Raw genomic sequence first — 17679 nt, 5'->3', positions numbered from 1 at the left:
TCCATCATCCCCATGGAGAGGCCCACGTCATGAAGAACTGAGGCCTCCTGCCAACCACCAGGGAGGAACATGTGAGGGAATGATCTTTAAAGGAGAGTCTCCCACCCCATTCAGTCCTTCAGATGACTGCGGCCCAACTGACCTCTTAGATGTAACCTCATGAGAGACCCTGAGCCAGACTCCTGCCTTGCAGAGTTCCTGACTTTCAGAAACTGTGAGATAATAAATGTTTGCTGTTTTCGGCTGTCATGTTTTGTTGTTGTTGTTGTTTTAATAGACAGCAGTAGAAAAGTTATGCAAACTGCAGGTACTTCAGTTTCAACCCCATATCCCTAACTAAATCCCATTTTCTTTTTCTTTTTTATTTTTTTTAACGTTTATTCATTTTTGAGACAGAGAGAGACAGAGCATGAACGGCGGAGGGTCAGAGAGAGGGAGACACAGAATCCGAAACAGGCTCCAGGCTCTGAGCTGTCAGCACAGAGCCCGACGCGGGGCTCGAACTCACGGACCGCGAGATCATGACCTGAGCCGAAGTCGGCCGCTTAACCGACTGAGCCACCCAGGCGCCCCTAAATCCCATTTTCTTTTTTTTTTTTTTTAATTTTTTTTCAACGTTTATTTATTTTTGGGACAGAGAGAGAGCATGAACGGGGGAGGGGCAGAGAGAGAGGGAGACACAGAATCGGAAACAGGCTCCAGGCTCCGAGCCATCAGCCCAGAGCCTGACGCGGGGCTCGAACTCCTGGACCGCGAGATCGTGACCTGGCTGAAGTCGGACGCTTAACCGACTGCGCCACCCAGGCGCCCCCTAAATCCCATTTTCAAATCCATCCCCATGGAGGACAGAGCCTGAGGTAACCCCCAATGATCTCCCATCCTTGAGGTCCACACCTTTGTGTAATCCCCTTGAATGTGGGTAGGCCCATGGCTTGCTTCCAACCAATATGACATTGCAAAGGTAATGGCGTATCACTCCCTTAATCTCTCCATGGGGTGAGGGATTGTCTTTTTTGGCTTGCAGTCATGTTGAGAAAGCCTCCTTACTAAAGAACTGCGGGTGGCTTCTGGAACCTGAGGGTCACCACCGCCAACATCCAGGAAAGCTCTGGGACCCTCAGTCATACAGCCAAAAGAAAATGAATGGATTCCACCAACAGTCTAAGGAAGCTTGGAAGCGGCTCTCTCCCCAGTAGAGCCTCTGATGAAACCACAGCCCTGGTCAGTGCACGAGTTGTACCCTGGAGAGACCCTGGAATGGAGAATCTTTTATTTTGTTTTAAGATCTTACTAGGGGCACCTGGATGGCTCAATTGGTTAAGCAGCTGACTCTTGATTTTGGCTCAGGTCATGATCTCACAGTTCATGGGATCGACCTCTGTGACAGGCTCCTTGCTGGGCATGGGGCCTGCTTGGTATTCTCTCTCTCCCTCTCTCTCTCTCTCTCTCTCTTTCCTTCTGCCCCTCTCCCCTCTTTTCACTCTCTTGCTCTCTAGATCTAAAATAAAAATAAAATAGGGGCACCTGGGTGGCTCAGTCAGTTAAGCGTCTGACTTTGGCTTGGGTCATGATCTCGAGGCTTGTGAGTTTGGGCCCTGTATGAGGCTCTGTGCTGACAGCTCAGAGCCTGGAGCCTGTTTCGGATTCTGTGTCTCCCTCTCTCTCTGCCCCCCCCCCCCCCCCGCTCATGCTCTGTCTGTCTCTGTCTCTCCATAATAAATCAATGTTAAAAAAGTAAAAACAAAAATAAATTGAAATAAAAATAAAATAAAATAATACAATATAAATTAAAAAATAAAAATAACACATATTTTATTTTATTATTTTCTTTTATTTTTTAATTTTATTTTTACATAATCTCTACAACCAGCAGGGCTCGAACTCACAACCCTGAGATCAAGAGTCACATGCTCCACCAACTGAGCCAGCCGGGTGCCCCGGCAATGGAGAATCTAACAAAACTCTGCCTGGACTTGTGACCTATGGAAATTAATGGGATAATCAATGTGCGTTTTAAGCCTCTAAGCTTGGGGTACCTTCTCATGCAGCGACAGAAAAGGAACACAGTCCTCTGTTTCATCTCCCACTAAAACCATACCCCCTTCCTGTGAGGGAATAAATTCTGTTGTTCAAGTCACCCTGTTTCTGGCCCTTTGTTACGGCAGCCTAAGAAAACCAACATAAAGGCCATTATTCAACCCACTGTACTGAGTTTTGATCATTGTTAGCCAAGAGGTTAACATTAGAAGCGGAGTGAAAAGTGTACAGGCACCCTCTGTACTACATTGTTTTTTTGTTTTTTGTTTTTTGTTTTGACTAGGCTCCACACCCAGCTCTGTCTGTCTGTCTCTGTCCAAAATAAATAAACATTGGGGCGCCTGGGTGGCGCAGTCGGTTAAGCGTCCGACTTCAGCCAGGTCACGATCTCGCGGTCCGTGAGTTCGAGCCCCACGTCGGGCTCTGGGCTGATGGCTCAGAGCCTGGAGCCTGTTTCCGATTCTGTGTCTCCCTCTCTCTCTGCCCCTCCCCCGTTCATGCTCTGTCTCTGTCCCAAAAATAAATAAACGTCGAAAAAAAAATTAAAAAAAAAAAAAACAAAATAAATAAACATTAAAAAAATTAAAAATAAAACTAAAACAGACTTTCTTGGGCACCTGGGTGGCTCAGTCGGTTGAGCGTCTGACTTTGGCTCAGGTCACGCTCTCACAGTTTGTGAGTTCAAGCCCCGCATCAGGCTGGCTGCTGTCCGCACAGAGCTGGCTTCGGATCCTCTGTCTGCCTCTCTCTCTGCCCCTCCCTCCCTCCCTGTCTCAAAAATGAATGAATGTTAATTTTAAAAAATAGACTTTATTTTTATTTTTTTTAGTTTTTAAGGTTTATTCATTTTTCAGATACAGAGACCCAGCATGAGCGGGGGAGCGGCAGGGAGAGGGGAATCCGAAGCGGGCTCCAGGCTCTGAACCGTCAGCCCAGAGCCCGATGTGGGGCGCGAACTCACGGACCGCGAGATCATGACCTGAGCCGAAGTCAGACGCTTAACCGACTGACCCACCCAGGCGTCCCCAAAATAGCCTTTATTTTTTAGAGCAGTTTTAGGTTCACAGCAAAGGCACAAAGAGCTCCCATATACTCCCTGCCCCACTCCAGCCTCCCCATTCTCTCCATTCCCACCACCAGAGTGGGACATTGGCCACAATTGCTGAACCTACACTGACAGCTCATTGTCACTTCAGTGATCTTCTGTAAGGCCAAAATTTTTTCAAAATAAAGTGACTTTTTTTTTTTTTTTTTTGAGAGGTCTGTGTCTTTATCCGTGGAACAGGCGCGAAGCGGCTTGAAGGGGCGCCCGGATGGTGCCATGGAGGCTTGTAGGTGATGGGGAGCTCGCCCAGCTAGTGGCCAGTCATCTCGGGCATGATCTCCAGCTGGTTGAAGGTCTTGCCCCTGCAGACACCCACCGTGCTGCCTACCATCCCCGGCGGGACGATCCTGTCCCGGCGGGACGATCATGTCCCGCAGGTGCTCCTAAACCACCCGGGGCGTCTCCAGGTGCGAGCCTCCCTCTGGGCCTTGCGCAGGCGCCCTAGCAGGGAGTGCGGCTTCCTGCGCAGACCCCGGTTTAGAAGCTGCTGGGCGCTGTGCGGCTGCCTCCGCAGCTCTGGTCACGTCTCCCCCCTGCCAGCCCCCCTCACCCCCCCCCATGATGGAGGTCCACGCCAATGCAGGCGAACTTGAACTTGAAGAAGGTGCGCTTCTTCCGCTCCACTTCCGCCTCCTTGTCAGCTCTTCGGAAAGGTAAAATGACCATTTTACAAGTTATTGGAAGTACGTGCTAAGGGGTTCTCGTGACAAGGCTCACAAGCGTGGATCAGAGAATCGCGAGACGAGCATAAATATTGTCAAAGAGGAATTCGTTCACGTGGGCATTCAATAAGCATTTGTTAAATGGCAAAATATATATGTAATTGTTTTTAAAGTTCCATCTTTTTCTTTTTTTCTTTTCTTTTCTTTTTTTTTTTTTTTTTTGAGAGAGAGAGAGAGAGACGTCATAAGCAGGGGAGAGGGGCAGAGGGAGAGAGAGAATCTTAAGCAGGCTCCACCCTGAGTGCGGGCTCGAGCCCACGCCCCTGGGATCATGACCTGAGCCAAAATCAAGAGCTGGTCGCTCAACCAACTGAGCCACCCAGGCGCCCCAAAGTTCCATCTTTGGGTATTTTTTTTTTAATTTTGTATTTATTTTTGAGAGACAGAGACAAGTGTGAGCGGGGGGAGAAACAGAGAGAGAGGGAGACACAGAATCTGAAGCAGGATCCAGGCTTGGCGCTGTCAGCACAGAGCCCGACTTGGGGCTCCAACTCACGAGTTGTGAGATCATGACCTGAGTTGAGGTAGGACGCTTCATGGACTGAGCCTCCCAGGCGCGGGGAGAAATTATGTTAATTCTTTACGTGTAACAATGGCATTGTGGTCATGTGAAAAGAGACCGCTTGTCTTTAAGGAAATGCACACTGAAGTCTTTATGAACAAAACAATGCCATATGGATAAGCCTCCCCGTGAGCTGGTGGAGAGAGACATTGTATCAGTGTCTTTTGTGGCTATCACAAGTTGCCACGAAAACAGCACCTTAAATAACACTACCTTATTATCTGACATTCTGGAGGCCAGAAGACCATCATGGGTCTCACTGGGCTGAGATCAAAGCGTCGGCAGGGTTGAGTTCCTTTCTGGAGTCTCGCAGGGCGAATCCACGTCATTGCCCTTCTCTAAGAAGCCTCTAGAAGCCTCCTACACTCCTAGGTTCCTGGATTCTTCTTCCCTCTTCCTGGCCAGCGCTGATGCATCCTCTGTGTTTTTCTTTTCTAGTCACATCTTCCTGTGACTGACTCCGGCCATCATCTTTCAGTTGTTAAGGACCCTTGCGGTTGTTGTGGGACCACGTGGAAAATCCAGGGGTAGCTCCCTATCTTAGAACCAACTGTCGGGAAACCTTAATTCCTCTGCGACCTAATTCCCCTTTGCCATGTAGCAGAAACACATCCGCAGGTTCCAGGGATTAGGACATGGACATCTTTGGGGAAACGCTCGTTCTCCCCACCACAGGCGCCTGGGTGAAGGAAGATATGGGGCACAGGTTGAGAAGTGGTAAAGCTAGGGGAAGGTCACTGGGCTGGGGCCTTCATCATATTATTTTACTTTTTATATGCTTCAAATTTCTTTTTTTTAATGTTTATTTATTTGTTTTGAGAGAAGAGAGCGAGCGAGCGTGCACAAGCAGGGGAGGGGCAGAGAGAAAGGGAGAGAGAGAATCCCAAGCAGGTTCCGCACTATCAGTGCTGAGCCCGACATGGAGCTTGATCCCACAAACTGTGAGATCATGACCTGAGCTGAAGTCGGAGGCCCAACCGGCTGAGCCACCCAGGCGCCCCCCACCCCACCTCCTTATTCTTTACTTTTGATGAGGTACCACTCCCCATGCCCCAGGCTACCGGACTCCTAAAACTTTCACTGGTGCGGCAGGTCCCTGACACTTTGTAGGGTTTATTTCCCACGCTCTGGAGGGCACGTGTGTCATCAATAACTCCAGCAATGCCTGCTCCTTCTTGCTCATCTAGTTTGATTAATGTGATATTATTGGTAGAGGGAACTAAGATGATGTTTTTGAGGAATATTTAAGCCAGGACTGTGAGCCACAGATGTAATTAAGAGTTGTCAACATCCGGGCACCTGGGTGGCTCCATCAGTGTAGCGTCCGAGTCTTGATCTCCGCTCAGGTCATGATCTCAATGGTTCGTGGGATCGAGCCCCGCGTCAAGGCTCTGCCCGCAGCGAGGAGCCCGCTTGGGATTCTGTCTCTCCTTGTCCCTCTGCCCCTCCCCCACAACCCCCCATGCATGTGCGGGCGCTCTCTCTCAAAATAAATAAACTTAAAAAAAAAAAAGTTGTCAACATCCGTGTATCTGGGTTGGAAGACAATGTTGTTAAGACGTCAATACCGTGCAGAACGTTCTGCTGATTCAGTGCAATCCCAATGGCGTTATTTGCAGAAATAGAAAAACTCTATTCTACTTTGGAAAACCAAAACAACCTTGAACAAGAACCGTGTTGGTTATCTCACACTTCTTAATTTCAAAAGTGATTACAAAGCTACAGTAATCAAAGTACTGGCCAGAAATAAACCCTCCCTGTAGTCAAATGATGTTTGTGCCAAGACCACCCAGTAAGGAGAGGACAGTGTTTTCAACAAATGGTGTTGGGAAAAATGGATATCCACATGCAAAAGACAAAATTGGACCCTTACCTTACCCCCTGTGCAAAAAATTAACTTGAAATGGATGAAAGACCGAAATGTAAGAGGCAAAACTATTAAAACTCTTTTTTTTTAAAGATTTACTTATGTAAGTGATCTCCACCCCCAGTGTGGGCTCGAACTCATGACCCCAAGGTCAACAGTTGCATGCTCCACCAGCTGAGCCAGACAGGCACCCCCATTAAAACTCTTAAAACACAGGGCAAAAGCTTCACGACGTTGGGTTTGGCAACAGCTTCTTGGGTATGATAGCAAAAGCACAGGCCACGAAATTAAAAATAGAGAAGATAAATATAAATTAAATAAAAAATTAAGTAGATTAAAAAAAAAATTCTGTGCATCAAAGGATACAGTCAACAGTGTGAAAAAAACAACCCACAAACTGGAAGGATACATTTGCATGCAATAGATCCAATAATGAGTTAATATTGAGAACTCCTACAATTCCATAAGAACAAAAAACAAATGACCTTGTTCACAAATGGGCCAAGGACTCGAATAGACGTTTCTCCAGAGAAGACATACAAATGGCCAATAAGCACATGAAAAGATGTTCTTGGTGGTTGCCAGGAGCTGGGAGGAGGGAGGAATGAGGAATGTGGCAGTTTTGTTTCATAGGCACAGAGTTTCTGTTTGGGATAATGAAAAGTTCTGGAAACGGATTGTCGTGATGGTTACACGGCATTGTGAGTGTAATTAATACCACTAAATCATATACTTAGAGATGGTTAAAATGGTAACGTTCATGCTATGTCTGTTTTAATGTTTATTTATTGTTGAATGAGAGAGAGAGACAGAGTGCGAGTGGGGGAGGGGTGGAGAGAGAGGGAGACACAGAATCCGAAGCAGGTTCCAGGCTCTGAGCTGTCAGCATGGAGCCCCACGTGGGGGTCGAACCCCTGAACCGAGAGATCGTGACCTGAGCCGAAATCAAGAGTCGGACACTTAAACCGACTGAGCCACCCAGGCGCCCCTTCTTGAACTCAATCTAGAGCAGGCAAAGCATCACTTCCACCTTGTCCTATTGGTGAATGCAAGTCACGAGACCCGATTGAAGGGACTTATGCCTACGGAGGGTGTGACCGCTGGGATCTATGGCTCATCGGGCCTCTGATGAGACAGACTACCATAGCAGCTCAGTTTGTGCATTCCTGTCAGGACCTGCTCCCTAGTTTCCACCTCCAGGAGAGTAGGGGGTCCCAGCCCCCCGCCCCAGGCGTGGATGCTTCAACAGTGTCCTCCTGAAAGATTTTCCTGGAGGTATAGCCCAGGGCCCACTCCACCAACCCTTCCTGACACTTTTCATGTTTATTCCCTTATATTAAATCCCTCCTGCTTGGATGCCTGGGTGGCGCAGTCAGTGAAGCCTCCAACTTCTCAGCTCAGGTCATGGTGTCATGGTTTGTGAGTTCCAGCCCCACCTCGGGCTCTGTGCTGACAGCTGGGAGCCCGGAGCCTGCTTCGGATTCTGTGTCTCCCTCTCTCTCTGCCCCTCCCCCACTTGTGCTCTGTCTGTCTGTCTCTCTCTCTCTCTGTCTCTCAAAAATAAATTTACAATTTTTTTAATTAGAAAAATTCCTTCCTGCTTGAAACAAGGAAAGCAGCTTCTGTCAGCTTCAGTTAAATTTTGACTAATAGGTAAATGTTGCCACAAGGGGTTACTTTCCCTGGTGAGGGAGTGTATTAGTGTTCCCGGCTTTTGTAACAAAGTGTCACACGTGGGGTGGCTTAAACAACAGACATTGATTGCTTCACAGGTGGAGAGGCAAGGAGTCTGAGATCAGAGTGTCCACAGGATTGGTTCCTTCTGAGGCTGTGAGGATAAATCTGTTCCCAGCCTCTCTCCCAGCTTCTAGTGGTCCGCTGGCGATCTTTGGTGTTCCTTGTCTTGTAGAAGCATCACCCCGATCTCTACCTTTTTTTTTTTTTTTGGTAAGTTTACTTATTTATTTTGAAAGAGAGAGCAAGTGGGAGAGGGGCAGAGAGAGTGAGAGAGAGAACCCCAAGCAGGCTCCGCGCTGTCAGCACAGAGCCTGACATGGGGCTCGATCCCCAAACCACGAGATCATGCCCTGAGCTGAAATCAAGAGTCGGACGCTTAACTGGCTGAGCCACCCAGGGCCCCTTGATCTCTACCCTTTTTAAATATATTTTTAATGATTTTTTCTTTTAGTTTGTATTTTAATTATTTTAGTGTTTTATTTATTTACTTATTTTAATTTAACTTTATTTTTTAATTTACATCCAAGTTAGCATCTAGTGCAATGATGATTTCAGTAGATTCCTTAGTGCCCCTTCCCCATTTAGCCCATCCCCCCTCGCACAACCCCTCCAGCAACCCTGTTTTTTCTCCATATTTAAGAGTCTCTCCTGTTTTGTCCCCCTCCCTGTTTTTATATTATTTTTTGCTTCCCTTCCCTTGTGTTCATCTGTTCTGTGTCTTAAGGTCCTCATATGAGTGAAGTCATATGATATTTGTCTTTCTCTGACGAATTTCACTTAGCATAATACCCTCCAGTTCCATCCGCGTAGTAGCAAATGGCAAGGTTTCATTCTTTTTGATTGCCGAGGAATACTCCACTGTGTGTGTGTGTGTGTGTATATATATATATGTATATATATATATATATACACACACACTACATCTTCTTTAGCTGTTCATCCATCGATGGACATTTGGGCTCTTTCCATACTTTGGCTACTGTTGATAAAGATAGCAGCGTAAAAATTTTTTATTTTTAAAAAACATTAAAAAAAAATTTTTTTTTTTGAGAGACAGAGTGCAAGGAGGGGAAGGGGCAGAGAGAAAGGGAGACAGAATCCAAAGCAGGGTCCAGACAGCTCAGAGCCAGATGAGGGGCTCAAACCCACAGACCACGAGCTCATGACCTGAGCCAAAGTCGGACGCTTAACCAACTGAGCCACCCAGGTGCCCCTAATTTTTCATGTTTTGTTTATTTTTGAGAGAGAGAGAGAGACAGAGTGTGAGTGGGGGAGGGGCAGAGAGAGAGAGGAAGACACAGAATCCGAAGCAGGGTCCAGGCACAGAGCGTGATGCAGGCTTGAACTCGTGAACTGTAGGATCATGACCTGAGCCAAAGTCAGACACTTACCTGACTGAGCCACCCAGGGACCCCGCCCCCCATCTCTGCCTTTATGTTCCCATTCTCCCTGTGTCCCTCGGTGTCCCTTACGTTCTCCCTGTGGTTGTACACTTGAACCCAAAACCCGGTAGTATAATTAAAAATGGCTGGTCTTTGCCCTTGATTCCTAGGGTAGGAGAAGAGGGGGGAAAAACCCTTTTTCCTCAAAGCGCTTATGTTCAGTGAGACAAAGGATAAAGGGTTTTAGGCAAGGGGTGGTCAGCTGTGGGAATGCAACCAGGAAATATATGCAGGGAACGAATGAAAGATAAGGATTGTCTTAGAAACATGGGTTTGCAGTCCCATCTGGGAGCCAACTTCCCATCTCCCCCGTGACCATTAAGCTCCCTGGGGAGGGGATTTACAGAAGTCCTCATCTCTCAGAAATTTGTGCCTTTGGTCAAATAAAATAAGCCCCAAGAAGTCTTCTTTCTGTATCAGTTGATTCTCATTTGCCACCAGCTCAAAATCATCCTTATGTCAAAGTGGGATATTTTGGGGTGTCCTATTCTGATCCCCTTCATTGGCACAGAGCTTCTAAAAATTCCTTTAAAAAGAAGATCACTTGGAATCTCCCAGCTGATAAAAGTGTTTGGGGCATGTTAATGAGAGAGCTCTTGGCTGAGGGGCCTCGGGGTACTTTCCAGAGGGGGGCTGGTCTCCAGAAGGACTAAGCCATGCTTAGATTGTTGGGACCTTCACCCGTACCCCCAGACCTCTGGGGACAGGAGAGGGGCTGGATATAAGAGTTCAGTCACCAATGGCCACTGATTTAATCAGTCATGCCCATGTAATGAAATCTCCATAAAAAGCCCTAAACAACATGGTTCGGAGATTTTCCGAGTTGGCAAAAATATCGAGGTGCCAGGAGGGTGGCGTGCCTTTAGAGGGCAGGGAAGCTTCAAACCTCTTCCCCATACTTTGCCCTATGCCTCTCATCCATCTGGTAGTTCCTGAGTTGTATCCTTTATAATAAACCAGTAATCATAACTAAAGTCCTTTCCTGAGTTTTGTGAGTTGTTCTAAATTATTTTACCCGAGAGTGCAGGGGTCATGGGAACTCCTGAATTTGTAGTTGGCTGGGCAAAAATGTGTGTAACCTGGGCACCCTATTTGCAGACAGTGTCTGAAGCAGGGCAGTGTTGTGGAACTGTAGGGAACCTTAAATCTGTGGGGTCTGGGTTATCACTGAACGGTTAACATCAAAATTGAACTGACTTGTTGAACACATAGTTGGTGACAGAGAATCAGAGAATTAATTGGTGTGGAAAAATATGATCTATTTGATGTCAAGGGAGGAAAACAACCTTCCAAACCTCAAAATAATATTTTGAATAATGTCACTGTTCTTTTTTTTTTTTTTAATTTTTTTTTCAACGTTTATTTATTTTTGGGACAGAGAGAGACAGAGCATGAACGGGGGAGGGGCAGAGAGAGAGGGAGACACAGAATCAGAAACAGGCTCCAGGCTCTGAGCCATCAGCCCAGAGCCTGACGCGGGGCTCGAACTCACGGACCGCGAGATCGTGACCTGGCTGAAGTCGGACGCTTAACTGACTGCACCACCCAGGCGCCCCTAATGTCACTGTTCTTGATTGCTTTATGATAACATTAGTTTGTCAAATATTATTTATGATGTTTTTTTATTTTTTATTTTTTCAAATGTTTATTTATTTTGAGGGTGGAGGGGCAGAGAGAGAAGGAAAGAGAGAATCCCAAGCAGGCTCCACACTGGCATCGCAGAATACGATGCAGGGCCCCGACTCATAAACCGTGAGACCATGACCTGAGCGGAAACCAAGAGTCCAAGAGTCAAATGCTTAACTGACTGAGCCACCCCGGCGCTCCCCTATCTTTCATTTTTAGAGAGTGCACAAGCAGGAGAGAAGGGCAGAGGGAGAGAGAGAGAATCTTAAGCAGGCTTTACACTTGGTGCAGAGCCCTACCCAAGGCTCAATCCCAGGACCCTGTGATCACGACCTGAGCTGAAATTAAGAGTCAGACGCTTAGCCAACCAAACCACCCAGTCACTCCCGTTTATGAAGTTTTAATGTTTATAATCTTAAGAATCTTCTTTCAGGACCACACTGATTAGTATTACCTGATAATTTAATATATTGGCTGTAGACCCATCTTACTACTCCTGTATAGAAAATAAAATCTTTGGGGCCTCTGGATGGCTCAGTTGGTTAAGCATCTGACTCTTGGTTTCAGCTCAGGTCACGATCTCACAGTTTGTGGGATTGAGCCCCGTGTCGGGCTCTGGGCTGACGGCTCAGAGCCTGGAGCCTGCTTCCGATTCTGTGTCTCCCTCTCTCTCTGCCCCTCCCCCGCTCATGCTCTGTCTCTCTCTCTCTCTCTCTCTCTCTCTCTCAGAAATAAAGAAATGTAAAAAAAATTTTTTTTTAATTTTTTTAAATAGTCGAGCTTGCTCCAACTGGTATCTTGAAACAACTTACAGTTAAGGAAGCTCTGCTGAATGATTTGGTGGCCACTGAGGTGTGGATGTGGTTTTATGTCGGAAAGATCATAGGCAAGCGTGGCGTCATTGGCTAGGATGTTTGAAGACCAGTCTTGAACATCTGTCTGTATTTGGCTTGTTATTTGAGTGTTTTGGGACCATGTGTGATCAGACCGGTATTTGAGTGAAATAAGAGAATGTATCAAAATCAATGTTTTCTCGATCAGACACTACATGGAAGGACCAAGGTTTCTCTTGATCATAAAAGGCGCTGTCTTTTGCTTTAATACATTAATACAGCTCTAAGTGCATGTATTTTGCTTAGCCTAAAATTGGAAAGGATATATGTGAACATACCAACCTGGTATACGCATTTATGAGGATAATTTGGACCACAGATTAACATTCTAATTTGAGCGTTTGAAGTAGATGATGATTTATTTTATTTCCAGAATAGTCCAGGGAAAGACTTGGGAAAACTAGAAGTTGCTTACAGTAGGAAAAATAGTAAGGCCACGTGCCCAACTGATATACTTAAATTGTGTTGGTAATATAAAGAACAAAATTTGGATGGTTTCTCTTTGCCAAAATCAGAGAGATAAATTTTTTTTTTTAACGTTTATTTATTTTTGAGACAGAGAGAGACAGAGCATGGACGGGGGAGGGTCAGAGAGAGAGGGAGACACAGAATCTGAAACAGGCTCCAGGCTCTGAGCCATCAGCCCAGAGTCCGACGCGGGGCTCGAACCCACGGACCACGAGATCGTGACCTGAGCTGAAGTCGGACGCTTAACCGACTGAGCCACCCAGGTGCCCCAGAGAGAGAACTTTTTGATAACACCTGTGCTTATAAATGCTGGAGTACTTGGTGATATGCGAAGTATCTTTGTGACATCTTTAACCGCAGGACGTAGCAAATGAGAGCCAGGACCTACATTTTTAATCTAATTTTGATGTGTGTTATATTATTAATCTATTCGGTTTTATGATTTTTTTTCAGTTTTATGAATTTTTAGACCCTATCTTTGCAAAAATAAGATACCCTATGGATATTTTAATAGTTACAATTTAGGGGCGCCTGGGTGGCTCCGTCAGTTAAGCATCATACTTCAGCTGAGGTCATGATCTCGCCGTTCCCGAGTTTGAGCCCCGCGTCAGGCTGTGTTGACAGCTCAAAGCCTGGGGCCTGCTTCGGATTCTGTGTCTCCCCCTCTCCCTCTGCCCCTCCCCCACTCACACTCTGACTCTCTCTCAAAAATAAATAAACATCTAAAAAAAATAAATGGTTATAATTTAGTACCAAAAAAATGAAGTAAATAAAGTCTTTGCTTCTCTCATCCATGTCTTCAGAAGACCTTTAGAATAATTGGGTCAAATCCTTTGAAAAATAATCTCATTGGAATTTTGATTGACTTTGCTTTAAACATCCATGACATAATTTGGAAAGAACATGAGCAAAACATTCAGACTAGCTATCCAGGAACACAATTAGTCCTTCATGCATTCACGTACTCCTTTAAAAGCATATTTGGGCCTTAGGGATACGGAAATGGATAACTCATGGTCACTGGTCCTTGGCAAGCGATATTGCTAAGTTTGCCAATTACCAAGCTATTATCTCTTGGCTTCAACTCCATTCCCAGTTCCGGGCTTTGCGAATCTGGGATCGCAACTCTGCAAAACACACTTCCGCTTTGCCCACGAGCTGTGTTGGGCTCTGCCAACAGGGGGCACCAAAGAGACTGTGGAGACCTGGAGGAAGCCGAAGGGACCTGGCTCCTTCCGGTTTGCCCTCTGCTCCTTTCCTGTCAGTTTCTTGTTCCCATCAGCATCGGCATTACCCAGCGCCGCTGAGGCAGTTCCTTCCTGGAGGAGCTGCTGAGCAGAGCTTGCAGGTTTTCCAAATCTTGGACACCCTCGGAGATGTCGGCACCGTTTCGCCACTATGCTTCCGGAAAAGGTCTCGGTCCCTAGTGGTCCTCTGAACTCGGACATGCGTGAACCAGCAGAGCCCCCTCCTCATTATCTGAGCCTCATTGCCAGTGGACCCCTCATCCAAGCCTTCAGTTTCAATTTTTTTTTTTTTTTTTTGAGAGCGAGAGAGAGAGCACATGTATATGAGTGGGAGGCGGGGAGCAGAGAGAGAGGGAGAGAGGGAGAGAAAGATCCCAAGCAGGCTCTGCGTCGTTAGCGTGGAGCCCGACGTGGGGCTCGATCCCATGAACCTGGAGATCATGACCTGAGCGGACATAGGTGCTTAACCAAGCGAGCCACCCAGGCGCCCTTCAGTTTCAATAATTCTAAACTTTCTCCTTTGTCTTTCCTGTTCCAGGGGCAGTAAATAGCTGCTCTCCATAGACACTATTGCCATGATACCCTAGGGTTCTCTTTTTGCCTTTCAGTTACCTAGTTACCAATCCTTTGTACCTAAATAACATTTATTTATATGGAATCATCTCTGTTACAATCACTGATGTGATTTCTGTCTCCTGAGTATACCTTAACTGATACCAGTATTAGCAACAGGAAGCAGATTCTTTTTTTTTTTTTTTTAGTTTTTTCTTTTTATTTCTTTTTTTTATTTTTTATTTATTTTTTTTTAATTTTTTTTTAACGTTTATTTATTCTTGAGACAGAGAGAGACAGAGCATGAACGGGGGAGGGGCAGAGAGAGAGGGAGACACAGAATCGGAAGCATCTTTTTTTTATTTTTATTTTTTAACATTTATTTTAGAGAGAGAGAGACAGAGTGTGAGCAGGGGAGGGGCAGTGAGAGAGGGAGACACAGAATCCGAAGCAGGCTCCAGGCACCGAGCTGTCAGCACAGAGCCCGACGTGGGGCTCGAATGCATGGACCATGAGATCATGATCCCAGCCGAAGTCGGATGCTTAACCGACTGAGCCACCCCGGCGCCCCTTTCTTTATTTCTTTTTGAGAAAGATACAGAGAGCAAGCGGGGGAGGGGCAGAGAGAGAATGAGGGAGAATCCCAAGCAGGCTGCATACTGTTAGTGCAAAGCCCGATGCAGGGCTCTAATGAACTAACGAACCTGTGAGATCAGGACCTGAGCCGAAATCAAGAGTCAGACACTTAACCGACTGAGCCACCTGGGTGGCTTTCAGTGTTTCTTAGGGGTTTAAAACAGTGATGAGCTCCTTGCCAATGAGAAATGAGATGCTAGTGGTCCATTGTGTGCAGTGACATCATGGTTAATCATATGATTATGTAAAATATATATATAATGTCTACTTATTTTTGAAAGAGAGAGCATCAGCAGTGGAGGGGGGAGAGAGAGGAAGACACAGAATCCGAAGCAGGCTCCAGGCTCTGAGCTGTCAGCGTAGAGCCCTATGCGGGGCTCGAACTCACAAACCGTGATCATGACCTGAGCCGAAGTTGGACACTTAACTGGCCGAGGCACCCAGGCGCCCATGGTTAATCATATGTTGTCACTGATGGGGTTGACTGATGGGGTTCCAACTGGAGTGAGTGACTTGGGAGGTCAAATGGCTGCCACAGCTGATCATTATTGTACAAATAATGGCCACACGAACGTTGATATTCGTGGCTTCTTCTGAGTGAGCCGACATGCTTACTGAGAGAACATTACAAGCTCGGGTGTTTAAACTCTCAGCTCCAGTTGCACTCAGAGAACCAGAGCGCTTCTACGGAAGCCCTAATAAAGTTTTATATTTCTTGTAAACACAGGGCTAACACCACTGGAAATCCAACGCAAACTGTAGTTGTGTGGGCTTCAGAATGACCTAGTCCGTTGAACTTAAAGCCTCACCAAGTCTCTAATATAAAGCTTCGGGCATTGAATGGGAAGGTGGGGTGGGATCCTGAGACTTACAGTGGGGACATCTAACTGGATGCAGATAAATCCGAGAATCTTGAACTTTCTCTGTCCTACTTTTCCACATAGGCTACCATCTCATTTCTTCACTCTCCTTTGCAGCAAAAGTCATTGAAAGAGTGACTTAGGGCACCTGGGGGGCGCGGTCGGTTGAGCGTCCCACTCTTGATCTCAGGTCAGGTCCTGATCTCAGGGTTGTGAATTCAAGGTCCATGTTGGGCTCTGCTCTGGACGTTAAGCCTACCGTAAGGAAAAAAAAAAAAAAAAAAAAAAAAAAAGAGGGGCTCCTGGGTGGCTCAGTCAATTGAGCATCCGACTCTTAATTTTAGCTCAGGTCATGATCCCTTGGTCATGGGATCAAGCCCCACGTCGGACTCTGCTGACAGCTCAGAGCCTGGAACCTATTCTGATTCTGTGTGTCCCTTTCTTTCCACCCCTCCCCTGCTCATGCTCTGTCTCTCTCTGTCTCAAAAATAAATAAACATTAAAAAAATTTCATTAAAAAAAGATTCTTTTTCTTCCTTTGCCCACCTCCCTGCCTTGTGCTCCCTCTCTCCCTAACATAAAAAATAAAAATAAAAAAAGAGAGTGATCTATACCTATCTTCTCTAAATCTTTGCCTCCCATCCTCTCTTAAACACGGATTTCCCTGGGGCACCTGGCAGGCTCAGTCAGTGGAGCTTGCAAATCTTGATCTCAAGGTTGTGACTTTGAGTCCTACCTGGGGTATAGAGGTTACATAAAAATAACTTTAAAAATCTTTATTAAAAAGAAAAAAAAAACACCACATTTCCTCGGAGCACCTAACTGGCTCAGTTGGTAGAGCATGAGGCTCTTGATCTCGGGATTATGAGTTCAAGCCCCATGTTGAGTGTAGAGATTACTTAAAGATAAAATCTTCTTAAATTAAAATCATGGGGCATCTGGGTGGCTCAGTCGGTTAAGTGTCCAACTCTTGTTTTCAGCTCAGGTCATGATCTCATGATCTCGTGGTTCAGGAGTTCGAGACCCACATAGGACTTTGTGCTGACAGCATGAAGCCTGCTTGGGATTCTCTCTCTCCCCCTCTCTCTCCCCTTCCCCCATTCAGTCTCTCTGTCTCTCTCTCAAAAGTAAATAAACTTAAAATAAAAAAATAAGACATTACAATCTTTTCTTAAAAATTTTTTTTTAATTTTTTTTTCAACGTTTATTTATTTTTGGGACAGAGAGAGAGAGAGCATGAACGGGGGAGGGGCAGAGAGAGAGGGAGACACAGAATCGGAAACAGGCACCAGGCTCTGAGCCATCAGCCCAGAGCCTGACGCGGGGCTCGAACTCACGGACCGCGAGATCGTGACCTGGCTGAAGTCGGACGTTTAACCGACTGCGCCACCCAGGCGCCCCTTAAAAATTTTTTTAAATGTTTTTATTTTATTTTTGAGAGAGAGCACAGCAGGAGAGGGGCACAGAGAGAGGGAGACACAGAATCCGAAGCAGGCTCCAGGCTCCGAGCCGTCCGCCCAGAGCCCAACGCGGGGCTCGAACCCACAAACTGTGAGATCACGACCTGAGCCGAAGTCGGCCGCTTAACTGACTGAGCCACCCAGGCGCCCCAAAATTAAAATCTTGGAAACAAAATAAAAACACAAGTTCCAGTCCCCCACTATCTGCAAAGTTGCTTCCCATCACTTTACTCAACGGAAGACCCACACCGGTACCCTCCTGACACGAATCAAAAGAAATCCAAAGAGGGTTTCCCTTTTACGAAATGCTCACTGCTCCTATGGTTTATGCCATTTCTGCTCATGACAGGTTTCACACGAACACTCCCGCTTTCAGATAGCGAGGGGAAGCTGAACACCTTTCCAGGCTTTTCCCCCCGTTGCGTCCGTGAAACTACTTTGGCTGCTCAACACTGTGCGTGGTGT

Source organism: Lynx rufus, unplaced genomic scaffold (assembly GCF_022079265.1).
Source record: "Lynx rufus isolate CCGP_SWC_20201006 ecotype Redwood Valley unplaced genomic scaffold, mLynRuf1.p SCAF_16, whole genome shotgun sequence".
NCBI classification, from domain to species: Eukaryota; Metazoa; Chordata; class Mammalia; order Carnivora; family Felidae; genus Lynx; species Lynx rufus.
Note: the sequence above shows the minus strand (reverse complement) of the source record.